Raw genomic sequence first — 13,952 nt, forward strand, 5'->3', positions numbered from 1 at the left:
TCCAACAGTCCAAAGTAAGAGGTCAGGCACGTCGTAAGAGCCCAATAAATATTTGTCTTCTGAAAAGAGATATTATCATCCACATTTTAAAAATAACAAAACTAAGGCTGGGGAGATTCAGAGACTTGGCCGGAGCCACAGGGTTTGTAGGTGGCAGAACCGGAGCTCACACCTCTGGAGCCCAGAAGGTTGTAATCTGCCTTTGGTGGGCGGGGATCGTTCAGTTCTCCTCAATGGTCAAGGTAGACACGGAAGCGGTGTTAGAGAGAGAGGCATTTTAGAAAAGTGCAGGTGGAACTTATCAACAGGAGGGGCTGCATATTTTTAACAGCGTGTGATCTAGGTTGCACGTGAATGTAGGAACTCCTGCAGCAGTATTTTCCACGGCTGGCCGCACATGCTTTCTACAGTGTTACAGGGACTTGCCTCCACCAAGAGGTGGGGCTCGAGTCCCCTACCCCTGAACCTGAGCAGACCTCAATAACTGCCTCAGCCAAAAGCATGCGACTCCAAAGGTCAGTCATACGAGTCAACACAGCCTCCTCCTGGACCTCTCTTGGGACATAAGCCTTGGGTATCTCAGTTGACAGGTGAGAAGTCTGCCCCCCCCCCCCCCCCCGCCCTCTCTATGCTGGGGCGGCCATAACCCAGTCCAAGCCTGGGGAGCCTCACGTGCGCTGCCCTGGTGCTCTGGCGCCCTCTAGTGACCATCTGCTCTAACATCAACTCTCAGCCCTTCCTCCTGCCTCCTTCCCCTTTCTCGGCGGCGCTGGCTTTGGACACCTGCCACCCTGATATCCCTTCTTCTCTAGCTCCAAGCACAATGAAGTTCCCTACAGAGGAAGGTATTTCTCCCTCAGAGTCTCCCAGAGCACTCACCCTTCCCTATCCCAGACCACTACTTTAAATCAATCAGCCCCCAAAAGTCAGATGAATTTACCTGATTTTAACTCAGTTAGTTCCTCATTAATTCACGTGAACTGGCTTTGGTCAGGTTCCCCTAGCAGGGCTGTGGGCACAGGAAGAAGTGGATCATGTGGAAAGGGAAGAAAAGCATTTGGGGAGAACTTTTGAGAAAAAGGGCGCAAGGGATGAACTCAGCCCACCCAGCAAGTGCCAGGGCTTTCACAGGCTTCAGGTTCAGGACCACCAGCCCCACTTTCCATATGCCAACACCCTCGCAGACCTGCAGCTTAAAAGCTGCAAGCCCAAGGGCCGGGCCAGGTATTCCTGGGTTCAGTGTCCCTCCTCTGGAGGAATAAGGGATGTTCAGGCTGCAGACAGCCTGTCTGACTGAACACTGGGCACCCAACCAGGCCATCATCGCTTGAAGCCAAAGGCAGACCTCTGCCTGCTCTCTGAGGTGAACCGATTTGAGCCAGTGAGTCAGAGGGCCCAGTAACCAACGCCTTTTCTCTGGGCACCTCCTTGCGGTTCTGCCAACCCCAAATCCAACCCCATCTCGAGCCTGGTGGCCAGCGATCCGCAGGTGGGCTCCGTTGGTGCTCTGGCGCCCTCTTGTGGCCGTCAGCTCTAAAGCCAATTCTTGGTTCTTCCTTCTCCCCCTCCCTAGCCGGCCGGGCTGCACTTGCCTTGGGAACTCAGTTCAGTTCAGTCGCTCAGTCGTGTCTGACTCTGCGACCCCATGAATCGAAGTACGCCAGGCCTCCCTGTCCATCACCAACTCCCGGAGTTCACCCAAACTCACGTCCATCGAGTTCGTGATGCCATCCAGCAATCTCATCCTCAGTCGTCCCCCTCTCCTACTGACCCCAATCCCTCCCAGCATCAGAGTCTTCTCCAATGAGTCAACTCTTCGCGTGAGGTGGCCAAAGTACTGGAGTTTTAGCTTCAGCACCATTCCCTCCAAAGAAATCCCAGGGTTGATCTCCTTCAGAATGGACTGGCTGGATCTCCTTGCAGTCCAAGGGACTCTCAAGAGTCTTCTCCAACACCACAATTCAAAAGCATCAATTCTTCAGCGCTCAGCCTTCTTCACAGTCCAACTCTCACATCCATACATGACCACAGGAAAAACCAGAGCCTTGACTAGACGGACCTTAGTCGGCAAAGTAATGTCTCTGCTTTTGAATATGCTATCTAGGTTGGTCATAACTTTTCTTCCAAGAAGTAAGCGTCTTTTAATTTCATGGCTGCAGTCACCATCTGCGGTGATTTTGGAGCCCCAAAAAATAAAGTCTGACACTGTTTCCACTGTTTCCCCGTCTATTTCCCATGAAGTGATGGGACCAGATGCCATGATCTTCGTTTTCTGAATTTTGAGCTTTAAGCCAACTTTTTCACTCTCCTCTTTCACTTTCATCAAGAGGCTTTTTAGTTCCTCTTCACTTTCTGCCATAAGGGTGGTGTCATCTGCATATCTGAGGTTATTGATATTTCTCCCGGCAATCTTGATTCCAGCTTGTGTTTTTTCCAGCCCAGTGTTTCTCATGATGTACTCTGCATAGAAGTTAAATAAGCAGGGTGACAATATACAGCCTTGACGTACTCCTTTTCCTATTGGGAACCAGTCTGTTGTTCCACGTCCAGTTCTAATTGTTGCTTCCTGACCTGCATACAGATTTCTCAAGAGGCAGGTTAGGTGGTCTGGTATTCCCATCTCTTTCAGAATTTTCCACAGTTTATTGTGATCCACACAGTCAAAGGCTTTGGCATAGTCAATAAAGCAGAAATAGATGCTTTTCTGGAACTCTCTTGCTTTTTCCATGATCCAGCGGATGTTGGCAGTTTGATCTCTGGTTCCTCTACCTTTTCTAAAACCAGCTTGAACATCAGGAAGTTCACGGTTCACGTATTGCTGAAGCCTGGCTTGGAGAATTTTGAGCATTACTTTACTAGCATGTGAGATGAGTGCAGTTGTGCGGTAGTTTGAGCATTCTTTGGCATTGCCTTTCTTTGGGATTGGAATGAAAACTGACCTTTTCCAGTCCTGTGGCCACTGCTGAGTTTTCCAAATTTGTTGGCATATTGAGCGCAGCACTTTCACAGCATCATCTTTCAGGATTTGAAATAGCTCAACTGGAATGCCATCACCTCCACTAGCTTTGTTCATAGTGATGCTTTCTAAGGCCCACTTGACTTCACATTCCAGGATGTCTGGCTCTAGATGAGTGATCACATCATCATGATTATCTTGGTTGTGAAGATCTTTTTTGTACAGTTCTTGGGAACTACCAGCCTGATTTCATGACTCCTGTCCCTCTAAGTACAAAGAAGAGCCCTACAGATGGGGATATTTCTCTCTCCAAGTCTACCAGGGCACTCACCTTTCCCTACCCCACCCTGCTACTTTAAATTAAATAGCCTCCCCACCAAACACATGATGCTGCCTACCTTTAACTCAGTTTGCTCCCCATTAATTCAGCTGACCTGGCTTTGCTCAGATCAGGAGGGGACAGGAAGAGGAGGCTCAGATGGAAAAGGAAAAGGAAGTTTGGGGGGAACTCAGTATTCTTGCCTGGAGAATCCCAGAGACGGGGGAGCCTGGTGGGCTGCCGTCTATGGGGTCGCACAGAGTCGGACATGACTGAAGCGACTTGGCAGCAGCAGCAGCAGCAGCTAGAGAGGAAGAAAGGACACAAGAAAGAGCTCAGCCCGCCCAGCAAATACCAGGTCTTTTACAGGCTCCATATTCAGGACCAGGAGCCCTGTATTCCAGATGCCAATACCGTTGTAGGCCTGCAGCTTAAAAGCTGCGTGCCCAAGAGTCGAACCGACCATCTCTCGGTCCAGCATCCTGCCTCTGGAGAAACAGGGCGGTCAGTCTACAGACAGCCGGTAGACTGGCCAATTAGCCACCCCACCAAGCTAGAAGAGCCCCCATCAAATCTGAGCCAGTGAGTCAGAGTGGCCCAGTTATCAACCTTTTTTCTCTGAGCTCATTCTTGCTGCTGCTGCTGCTAAGTCACTTCAGTCGTGTCCGACTCTGTGCGACCCCATAGACGGCAGCCCACCAGGCTCCCCCGTCCCTGGGATTCTCCAGGCAAGAACACTGGAGTGGGTTGCCATTTCCCTCTCCAAAGCATGAAAGTGAAAAGTGAAAGTGAAGCCGCTCAGTCGTGTCCGACTCGTAGTGACCCCATGGACTGCAGCCCACCAGGCTCCTCCATCCATGGGATTTTCCAGGCAAGAGTACTGGAGTGGGGTGTGCTGCCAATTTCAAATCCAACTCTATCTGGAGGTACGGCCAGGGGTCCACAGGTGGGCTCCACCGGTGCTCTGGCGCCCTCTTGTGGCCATCAGCTCTAACTCCAATTCTCAGCCCTTCCTCCTCTCCTTCCCCATACCAGGGGCTGCACTGGTCTTACGCACTGCCAGCCTGATTCCTTCCTCCTCTCCCCCGAAGCGCAATGACGCGCCCTACACATGAGGATAGTTCTCTCTACTTATCCCCCAGGGCACTCACCTCTCCCTACCCTCACCGCTTTAAATTAAATAGCCCCTGAACTCACTGGAGCTGACTGTGGCTCAGATTATGACCTCCCTATTGCAAAATTCAGAGTTAAATTGGAGAAAGTAGGGAAAACCACTAGGCCATTCAGGTATGGCCCAAATCGAATCCCTTATGATTATATAGTGGAAGTGACAAATAGATTCAAGGGATTAGATCTGGTAGACAGAGTGCCTGCAAAACTCTGAATGGAGGTTTGTAACATTGTACAGAAGGTGGTGACCAAAACCATCCCAAAGAAAAAGAAATGCAAAAAGGGAAGATAGTCATCTAAGGAGGCCTTACAAAAAGCTGAGAAAAGAAGAAAAGTGAAAGGCAAAGGAGAAAGGGAAAGATATACCCGAATGAATGCACAGTTCCCAAGAATATCAAGGAGAGATAAGAAAGTCTTAAGTGAACAATGCAAAGAAATAGAAGAAAACAATAGAATGGGAAAGACTAGAGATCTCTTCAAGAAAATTAGAGATACCAAGGGAACATTTCATGCAAAGATGGGGACAATAAAGGACAAAAATGGTATGGACCTTAACAGAAGCAGAAGAGATTAAGAAGAAGTGGCAAGAATACACAGAACTGTACAATAAAGCTCTTTATGACCCAGATAACCACGATGGTGTGGTCACTCACTTAGAGCCAGACATCCTACAGTGTGAAGTGAAGTGAAGTGAACCTTAGGAAGGATTCAGTTCTGTTCTGTTCAGTTCAGTTCAGTTGTTCAGTCGTGTCCGACTCTTTGGGACTCCATGGACTGCAGTACACCAGGCCTCCCTGTCCATCACTAACTCCCAGAGTTCACTCAAACTCATGTCCATTGAGTTGGTGATGCCATCCAACCATCTCATCCTCTGTTGTCCCCTTCTCCTCCTGCCTTCAACCTTCCTGGCATCAGGGTCTTTTCTAATGAGTTAGTTCTTCGCATCAGGTACCCAAAGTACTGGAGTTTCAGCTTCAGCATCAGATGAAGAAAAAATGGAAACAGGAACAGATTTTATTTTCTTGGGCTCCAAAATCACTGCAGACAACCACTGCAATGATGAAATTAAAAGACGCTTGCTTGCTCCTTGGAAGAAAAGCTATGACAAACTTGGACAGCATATTTAAAAAGTAGAGATGTTACTTTGCTGACCAAGGTCCGTATGGTCAAAGCTACGGTTTTTCCAGTAGTCATGCATGGATGTGAGAGTTGGACCATAAAGAAGGCTGAGTGACGACTGATGCTTTCAAACTGTGGTGCTGGGGAAGACTCTTGAGATTTCCTTGGACAGCAAGATCAAACCAGTCAGTCTTAAAGGAAGTCAACCCTGAATATTTATTCTAAGGACTGATGCTGAAATTGAAGCTCCAATAATCTGGCAACCTGATGTGAAGAGCCAACTCACTGGAAAAGACCCTGATGCTGAGAAAGGTTTAGGGCAGGAGGAGAAAGGACAACAGAGGGATGAGGTGATTGGATGGCATCACCGACTCAATGGACAGGAGTTTGAGCAAGCTCTGGGAAACGGTGAAGAACAGAGAAGCCTGGCATGTTTCAGTCCATGGGGTCATAAAAAGTCAGACACAACTTAGCAACTGAACAAGTGAACTCACATGATGCCACCAGGCTTTAAATCAATCATTTCCTCCTCAGTTCAGGTGACCTGGCTTTAGGTCAGGTCCCCCTGGCAGGGGGTTGGAAACAGTAAAGAATCAGATAGAAAGAAAAGAAATCCTTTGGGGAGAACTCTAGAGAAAAAGAAAGGGCACAGGATTGAGCACAGCCCACCCAGCCAATACAGACTTCGGGTTCAGGACCAGCAGCTTTGTTTTCCAGATGCTGATACCATCACAGAGCTGCAGCTTAAAACCTTTCCCAGCACCCCACCAGGCTGGAAAGCAGATACTTCTGGGGCCAGAACCCTGCCTCTGGAGAAACAAAAGTCAGTCCAGTCCGCCTGTCAGGCTGTATAACCACTGCGTCAGCCCACCAGGCTGGAAGTGCCACCACCAAAGCTGACGGCCGACTTCTGCCCCGTATTTGAGGTGAGGCCATTTGAGCTGTAAATTCAGAGGTACCCGATAACCAGCTCCTCCTCTCTGGGCACCTTCCTGGGGTCCTGCCAACACCACGTCCTCCCTAGTCTCCGAGCCGGGAGGTCTGGGCAGGGAGCTGCGGGCGGGCCCTGATGGTGCTCTGGCGCCCTCTTGTGGAGGTCGGCTCTAAGGGCAACTCGCAGCCCTTCCTCCTGCCTCCCTCCCTCTGCCCAGCCCGGGGACAGCGCGGGCTGATGCTCAAGAAATCTGACCTTAAGATTTTTTTTTCTATTTATTTATTTTGAAATATTGGACTTGACCAAAGGCCACTTGACAAAGAGTATTTCTAATCAAAGAAAGAGTAAATGACAGGAAGGAATATGTTCTTTCATGATACTTGAATCGTCAGGGTGGGTGCGGTTCCTTCTCGGGTCTGTTCTACCCGACCTCTCTACGTGTTCACGCTTTCTCAGTGTGTCAGAGAGAAAGATTTATAATAGGATAGATCCCAGGCTTTGAATCCCAGCTTTCCTTCTTCCAACTTTTCCTCTTCAGTATGTTTATTCACCTCTTGACACTGTTTTTGTAACATGCAGAAAATAAAACCCATTTTGTGTAACTTAGAATTAAATGAGATAAAATGTCAAGGACGGTATTGGTCAATAGAATTTAAAGAAAATCTCTACCATTTCCTTTAGCTCCTTTCTCAAAGCAGGTGTTAATTCCTTGTCCAGAATACTCTGTTTTCTCTTCGGGGACTTATATGTTCCTTTTCTCATGTCTTTATCCTCATCAGTTCCACCAACTCCTACATTTATAAGCTTACTCATAATTTCCTCACCCTTAAAAATATTTCTTTAGTTGTTTGTCAGTTGCTTCATTTACTATTATTTTCTCCCATTCAGAAGGCCGTCTTTTCACCTTGCTTATATTTTCCTTTGTTGTGCAGAAGCTTTTAATTTTAATTAGATCCCATTTGTTTATTTTTGCTTTTATTTCCAGAATTCTGGGAGGTGGATCATAGAGGATCCTGCTGTGATTTATTTCTGAGAGTGTTTTGCCTATATTCTCCTCTAGGAGTTTTATAGTTTCTGATCTTACATTTAGATCTTTAATCCATTTTGAGTTTATTTTTGTGTACGGTGTTAGAAAGTGATCTAGTTTCATTCTTTTACAAGTGGTTGACCAGTTTTCCCAGCACCACTTGTTAAAGAGATTGTCTTTACTCCATTGTATATTCTTGCCTCCTTTGTTAAAGATAAGGTGTCCATATGTGTGTGGATTTATCTCTGGGCTTTCTATTTTGGCAATGACGACCCTGTATGCAAGACAGGAAAAAAGACACAGATGTGTATAACGGACTTTTGGACTCAGAGGGAGAGGGAGAGGGTGGGATGATTTGGGAGAATGGGAATTCTAACATGTATACTATCATGTAAGAATTGAATCGCCAGTCCATGTCTGATGTAGGGTGCAGCATGCTTGGGGCTGGTGCATGGGGATGACCCAGAGAGATGTTGTGGGGAGGGAGGTGGGGGGGGGGGTCATGTTTGGGAACGCATGTAAGAATTAAAGATTTTAAAATTAAAAAAAAATAAAATAAAAAATATTTCTTTAAACAATCTCAGTTCCTTGCTTTGACTCCTGATTAAGCAGCAATTCTGTATTTAGCCATCCCTTTTACATGGAACTTTGTGAAAAATTTCACCTGCTGTTTCCTTTTCCCATTCCTTCTTCTATGTATTTATTCGGCTGCACTGGGTCTTAGTTATGACATGTGGGATCTAGTTCCCTGACCAGGGATGGAAACCAGGCCCCCTGCTTTGGGAGCATGGATCCTTAGCCACTGGACGTCCAGGGAAGTCCCTCCCATTCAATCTTCAGTGGCTCCACCCACTAGACGGGAAACTCCAGTGGCCTCCAGACAGCCAAAGCCAGGGGCTGGCTTCCTTCTTCGAAGTCTGAAGACTTGACTGACAGCTCAGTTTTCCTGATTATGTTTATTTGCTATTTGTGGATTGTTCAAGACCCATTTTCCTTAGCTTCCCCACTGTAAGGCTTTTCTAATTTGATTCTCCTCCTTCTGCTCTGATGGTTATTTTTGAGTCTCTTTAATTAGTAGCATCTTCTCCTTTAATCACTTTTTTCAAACTAGTATTTCTTCCTTTTCTTTTCCTGCTCCGCCCATGACCTCTTTGAGTCACCTTATGAAGGCTTTACAACTTTTCATAGTCATTCATTTTATCCTTACCTCTAGGTACATGGGAGGATTGCATTTTCACCTTCCCTAAAGTCAACAGTGTGTTGAAAAGTAGAGACATAACTCTGCGACAAGAGTCTGTAAGGTTAAGGTATGGTCTTCCCAGTGGTCACCTACGGTTGTGAGAGATGGACTATAAAGAAGGCAGAATGCCAAAGAATTGATGCCTTTGAACTGCGGTGCTGGAGAAGACTCCTCAAAGTCCCTCGGACAGCAAGGAGATCAAACCTGTCAATCTTAAGGAAAATCAACCCTGAATACTCACCGGAAAGCCATGCTGAAGCTGAAGCTCCAGTATTTTGGTCCTCTTATGAGAACAGCCAGCTCACTGGAAAAGTCCCTGATGCTGGGAAAGATTGAGGGCAGAAGGAGAAGGGGGCATCAGAGGATGAGATGGCTGGATGGAATCACCAATGCAACGGACATGAACTTGGGCAAACTTTGGGAGATGAGGAGGGACACGGAGGCCCAGCGTGCTACAGTCCACGGGATCACCAAGAGTCAGACATGACTGGGTGACTGAACAACAACAAAGTTGCAAAGAGATCAAACCAGTCAATCCTAAAAGAAATCAACCCTGAACACTCATTGGAAAGACTGACCCTGAAGCTGAAGCTCCAATACTTTGGCAACCTGATGCAAAGAGCTGACTCATTGGAAAAGACCCTGATGCTGGGAAAGACTGAGGGCAGGAGGAGAAGGGGATGATAGAGGATGAGATGGTTGGATACCACCATCGACTCAGTCGACATGAGTCTGAGCAAACTCCAGGAGACAGTGAAAGACAGGGAAGCCTGGTGTGCTGCAGTCCATGAGATCACAAAGAGCCTGACACAACTTAGCAGCTAAATAACAACAGAGTCGCTCCACATAGAAGCAATCACAGATCCTGTTTATTCTATCTAAACTTAAGAAAAAAATCTTTCCTGTTAATTCCAATTGAGCCTCCCAATCTCACCCAACCTTGTGCCAAATGGTCTCTTCATACAAATTCTGCCGTTCCTGGATTCTGTTCTCCACATCACAGCCAGAATGCCCCTACTTAGAACCATTCCCTTTGCCCTTCAAGTGAAATCCTTAACATCACACAGACACTCTGGACTGATCTGTCTGCTCTCCTCTCTCTCATACTTAAGTTCTCTGCTGCAGCTACTCTGACCTCTCCCATTTCCCCCAAACTCCTGTGTTTCTTGACCTGCATCTCAGAATACTGTCCATTCTGACATCGCAAACCTAGAAGTTCCCTTGCCATTTTCCTCTTACTTGACTCATATGAATCCTTTACATCTCAGCCTATACATCATACATCACAATGCCTGATACACAAGAACCAATAAATATTTGTGGCTCAGTTCCCTCGATTATTCCAGCTGAGACTTCCACCAACTCCGATCCACACTGCTGAAATAGCCTCCAATGTCTTCTGTGTCATTCTTTCCCTTTTATTCTACAGTGAGTCCCCTATACACTGGCCTTCAAGTTTCGAACATCAAAGATGCAAACGTGCATTCCATCAATGTCAGGCATGAGTGCAGTTGCGGCTTGCCCTCAGTCTTCTATTGGTAATGACCCTTTAGCTCGGCCATCTCCCACCTCCCTCCCGCCTCCAGTCAGTAATTCTTGCCTGTTCACTCAATGCCAGCCCCTTTATGCCAGCTATTGTACTGGAGTATTGTATTGGAGTTTCAGCTTCAACATCAGTCCTTTCAATGAATACTCAGGACTGAGTTCCTTTAGGATGGACTGGTTGGATCTCCTTGCAGTCCAAGGGACTCTCAAGTGTCTTCTCCAACACCACAGTTCAAAAGTTTCAATTCTTCGGTGCTCAGCTTTCTTTATAGTCCAACTCTCACATCCTTACATGACCACTGGAAAAACCATGGCTTTGACTAGATGGACCTTTGTTGGCAAAGTAATGTCTCTGCTTTTTAGCATGCTGTCTAGGTTGGTCATAGGTTTTCTTCCAAGGATCAAGCATCTTTTTAATTTCATGGCTGCAGCCACCATCTGCAGTGATTTTGGAGCCCAAGAAAATAAAATCTGTCACTGTTTCCATCATTTCCCCATCTATTTGCCATGAAATGATGGGACCAGATGCCATGATCTTTGTTTTTTGAAGGTTGAGTTTTAAATCAGCTTTTTCACTCTCCTCTTTCACCTTCATCAAGAGGCTTAGTTCTTTGCTTTCTGCTCTGTCTTCTGCATATCTGAGGTTATTGGTATTTTTCCCACCAATCTTGATCCCAGCTTGTGCTTCATACAGCCTGGCATTTCGTATGATGTATTCTTCATATAAGTTAAATAAGCAGAGTGAAAATATACAGCTTTGACGTACTCCTTTCCCAATTTGGAACTAGTCCATTGTTCCATGTCCAGTTCTAACTGTTGCTTCTTGATCTGCATACAGATGTCTCAGGAGACAGGTAAGGTGGTATAGTATTCTCATCTCTTTAAGAATTTTCCAGTTTGTTGTGATCCACGCTGTCAAAGGCTTTGGCCTAGTCAATAAGGCAGAAGTAAATGTTTTTCTGGAACTCTCTTGCTTTTTTGATGATCCAATGGATGTTGGCAATTTGATCTCTGGTTCCTCTGCCTTTTCTAAATCCAGCTTGAACATCTGGAAGTTCACAGTTCATGTACTGTTAAAGCCTGGCTTGGAGAATTTTGAGCATTACTTTGCTGGTGTGTGAGATGAGTGCTATTGTGCAGTAGTTTGAGCATTCTTTGGCATTGCCTTTCTTTGGGATTGGAATGAAAACTGACCTTCCCTAGTCCTGTGGCCATTGCTGAGTTTTCCAAATTTGCTGGCATATTGAGTGCAGCACTTTCACAGCATCATCTTTTAGGATTTGAAATAGCTCAGCTGGAATTCCATCAACTCCACTAGTTTTGTTCATAGTGATGCTTCCTAAGGCCTACTTGACTTCACATTCCAGGATATCTCGCTCTAGGTGAGTGATCACACCATCATGGTTATCTGGGTCATGGAGATCTTTTTTGTATAGTTCTTCTGTGTACTCTTGCCACCTCTTCTTAATGTTTTCTGCCTCTGTTAGGTCCATACCATTTCTGTCCTTTATTGAGCCCATCTTTGCATGAAATGTTCCCTTCGTACCTCTAATTTTCTTGAAGAGATCTCTAGTTTTTCCCATTCTACTGTTTTCCTCTATTCCTTTGCACTGATCACTGAGGAAGGCTTTCCTATCTCTCCTTGCTATTCTTTGGAAATCTGCATTCAGATGGGTCTATCTTTCCCTTTCTTGCGGCTCAGCTGGTAAAGAATCCTCCTGCAATGGGGAAGACCTGGGTCTGATCCCTGGGTTGGGACGATCCCCTGGAGAAGGGAAAGGCTGCCCACTCCAGTATTCTGGTCTAGAGAATTCCATGGACTGTATAGTCCATGGGGTCACAAAGAGTTGGACACAACTGAGCAACTGTCTTGTCTTTTTGCCACTAAATCACAGTTTAGTGTCATCAAGGTTATACTGAATTTTACACAGCTTACTTTACAGGCAAATTTGTGAACTTAATCCCTTTACAATAGGTACAAGATCAAATAGTAAACTACCCAAAAGGATGGATAATTTATATTGCTACTTTAAACAAAAGAAACAATAAAACAATGACTTATGAGAATAAGCTACATTGAGAAATTGAAAGAAATGATACACTGGGAACCAATGAAAATCACACTAAATAGAGTCAGAAAAGTAGAACACATCATCTTTATACCTCTATATTTAAATACATACTCACATCATCTTTATACCTCTATATTTAAATACATACTGACATAGTAGGGAATAAAGAGTTCAACAGAAAATTCTTAGAGAGCAGAATGTTTTGTAAAATAAATACATGATGGCAATTCTCTTAGAAATGTATAAGCATTTCTTAAAAGGCTAATAAGTCTTTTCCAAATATACAGGAATATTTTTGCCATCCAAAAGCATTAGGATTGTCAACTAAGACGACTCAAGTGGGATCTAAGTGAAACTTTCTCCTGGTGTCTAATTCATCAAAGTCAAGTTATTAAGGTATTTATTTCAGAAGTAGGTTTCATTGTGTAAAGATTCCTGCCTTTCCCTAACTTCAAATATCAGTATATTTGCATTATCAAGGATATAAATATAAAGCATGTTGATATCCTTGTGGTCTGGGATAACTATTAATGTCTTTTTCTGTTTGGGTAGAATTAATTTGTTTATTTTCAAATTGATATGAAATCAAATAACTTTGTCTTGTTTCTATGTCTTTTATAAAGTTAAGGACAATTGAAATAATAGTTACATTGCAAGATTATATATGACCATAAAGAATGGCAAAAGCATTACTACTTTATTTTATTTATTTATTTTTGGCTCCACGTGTGATGTGGCATCCAACTAGAGATCAAACCCACGCACCCTGCAGTGGAAAAGTGGAGTCTTAACCACTGGACCGCCAGGGAAGTCCCCAAAAGCATTAATTTAGAATTTATTTTTTTGAAGAATTTAGTGGACTTCCCTGGTGGTACAGTGGATAAGAATCCACCTGCCAGTGCAGGGAATACAAGTTCGATCCTTATCCGGAAGATTCCACACGCTGCGGAGCAAGTAAGCCCCTGCTCCACAAATACTGAGTGCGCCTCCCAGAGACCTAAAGCCGAAACCACGGAGCCCGAGCGCGGCACCTGCTGAAGCCTGTGTGCGTGCCTAGTCTGCTCTGCAACAGGGGAAGCCACCACTATGAGAAACCCGAGCACAGAGAAGAGCAGCCCTCATTCACTGCAGTTAGAGAAACTCCTCGTGCAAAAACCAAGACCAGGCACAACCATAAATAAATAAAAAGAATTTTGTAGTAATAAAAAGAAGAGAGAATGCTGGAGGTCATATAGTGTGGATACCATTCTAGTAAAATCTCTGAGAAAGCGTGAATGAGTAATTCTACATTACCTAATGTTATGGTATAACCAAACATTAATCAAAACAAAAATGAGGTCCATATACATACAAAATCCACTCTCTATAGAGCCCCAAATGAACTCTTGAGTGGTAGTAAGGCTCTTAAAACAATAACATTTTAAGTGCATAGCTATTACAAACCCATTTGATATTCCTTTTAATTGCCATGATGCTAATGAATATAGTTTCTATTCAAACTGAGGTCATAAGTACTACTACAGCAGTTTCAATATAATTCAGGCTTAGTTAAGAAGAAGTAAATGGATAT

At 44.9% G+C, this 13,952-nt stretch overlaps 1 protein-coding gene across 1 annotated transcript in view; it reads right to left on the reverse strand.

The window, feature by feature from the left end:
- RASGEF1A (RasGEF domain family member 1A) overlaps positions 1-13,952 on the reverse strand; it is a 178,089-nt gene that overhangs the window by 132,522 nt on the left and 31,615 nt on the right. The gene's annotated exons all lie outside the window — the stretch shown is intronic.

Source organism: Ovis canadensis, chromosome 25, assembly GCF_042477335.2.
Source record: "Ovis canadensis isolate MfBH-ARS-UI-01 breed Bighorn chromosome 25, ARS-UI_OviCan_v2, whole genome shotgun sequence".
Taxonomy (NCBI): domain Eukaryota; kingdom Metazoa; phylum Chordata; class Mammalia; order Artiodactyla; family Bovidae; genus Ovis; species Ovis canadensis.